Source organism: Papaver somniferum, chromosome 2 (genome assembly GCF_003573695.1).
Source record: "Papaver somniferum cultivar HN1 chromosome 2, ASM357369v1, whole genome shotgun sequence".
Taxonomy (NCBI): domain Eukaryota; kingdom Viridiplantae; phylum Streptophyta; class Magnoliopsida; order Ranunculales; family Papaveraceae; genus Papaver; species Papaver somniferum.
The window spans coordinates 16804647-16806634 of NC_039359.1; the positions used below are offsets into that span (position 1 = coordinate 16804647).

At 31.7% G+C, this 1988-nt stretch overlaps 1 long non-coding RNA gene across 1 annotated transcript; it reads right to left on the bottom strand.

Annotated features, from left to right (window-relative positions):
- Nucleotides 1-321: 321 nt before the first annotated feature.
- LOC113353000 lies at nucleotides 322-1348 on the bottom strand. The gene is made up of 3 exons (XR_003361026.1): nucleotides 1009-1348; nucleotides 832-896; nucleotides 322-673 (listed from the first exon to the last, which is right to left on the bottom strand). It is a non-coding gene; the product is annotated as an uncharacterized LOC113353000 (long non-coding RNA).
- Nucleotides 1349-1988: the final 640 nt, after the last annotated feature.

Genomic DNA, 1988 nt, shown 5'->3' on the forward strand with positions numbered 1-1988 from the left:
GGAAAACATGAACTCCCAACCGTATTTATGATTTACGGTTAGGAAACCCAATCGTATTATCAATTTTCAATTCTTTCTTTTTTTTCCAAAATTTTTCTTGCATGTGTCTACAGTTGGGAAAACATGAAGTCCCAACCATATTTCAAATTTTCAAAAAACATTTCTTCAAAATTTTCCAACCGTAAGTTATCCTGGATTTATCTACGGATGAAATATATGAACTCCCAACCGTATATTGTATTTACGGTTAGGTTTCCCAACCGTAAGTTCAATTCTCATAAAAAAAAATAAAAAATAAAAACGTTGTGATCTATTTTTATATATATTTAAATTTTGATATCAAAATAACTTTCTCATTTAGTTAATCAATTATTAACACTAATGAATTGATAATCTATAATACAAAACAGCATAAGTTTTTGAGCCTTGGACGGTCAGATAACATTTTGAGAGACAAACATGTGATCCGACCACCCCGGTCTCATCCTAGCAAAAGACATCTAGCGGCTGTGGTGTTTGTACCCCCCTATAGCCCTCTTAATTACTTCCTCTTCAAATAAACGTTACAACCATTAAATGTTAGCATTACAAACAAAAAAAATTGAAATATAAATGCTACAATAACTTTTAACCATGTCTTCAAAAAAAGAAAAAAGTGCCAATCTTCAATAATCTGCAAAACACAAACAATATATTCTTTTTAAAAATAATATGAATAGTTTTTATTCTGCTCATGAAAAAATTCAAAAATACAAAGCATAATTTCCATTGTACTCATTGAACAAATGGAACAATCGAGTAAGGTGAGGAAAGTTACGTGGAGTGCAATACCTTGGGAGTTGTAATATGTAAAACTCCAAAAACAATTGCAATCGAATAAGCCAACCTTAATCAACCTTCAAAATAAAAACAACATTAGAGTTGCCATATCTAAAACCCAAATAACAAAGAACTTTAAAAAAACGGAACAATCGAGTAAGGTGAGGAAAGTTACATGGAGTGCAATACCTTGGGATTTGTAATATGTAAATCCCAAAAAAAAAAAAAATAGCCAAAAATAACATTGGAGTTTCCATATGTAAAACCCAAAGAACAAAGAACTTTAGAAAAATATATGCTTAGAAAGGAAACGCTGCAGAAATCTCCTTGGGAATAAATATATGTTCGTAGACTATTTTGAGGAAACTTTGCAGCTAGAAAGATGAAGAATGGATGATCTTCAAAAACATTTTTCTTAAAATTTTTACATTTTTTGAAACCAATTTCTCATTCTGATTGATAAAGATTATTTTGTTGGAATGATATAAGAATAAGAATAGTTTTACAAAGAAAGAGAGACCGAGAAGGAAACGTTATTAAAAGATATGAATTTTTACTCATAATAAATGGAGCTAATACTTAGGGAAGGCACGACTAAATAAGGATTAAATCTCACCATTTGAAATACTTACCTAATTTTATGTGGACATGCACCCCTAAAGTTATATTTTTTGAAATACTTACCTAACCAGATAGTGTATGGGCATGCACGGCTAAGATTTAGGATTAAATCTCACCATTTCAACTCGGCAACGATACAGATTTAAAAATTAAAGCTTACCGTGCATGCCTGAAAGACTTACCAAATAATAGGTAGAATTAAAGCTTAAGAATTAAATCTCACCATTTCTTTCCTAATTATCCTCTCACCATCATGAATCCCATACAACGGTTGTTCCAAATTACTATTTCGTGACCCAATTTTATCATTATGTGAGCCCTCAAAACCATTTGGTTAGTGCCCTTATAATATGCTTCTATTTTTAGGGTCAGATACCACAAACTATGAAACATGGTCGACAATTCGACATAACGTGAAAAACAAAAGGGCAAAATTGTCACTGTGAAAATAGAACTGTTGAGTCGACCAGACTCCAGAGTCCAATATCAGCTTACGTGTAAAACACCGAATGACACATGAAGGAAGTAGCTCGAACAACGGGCAGATT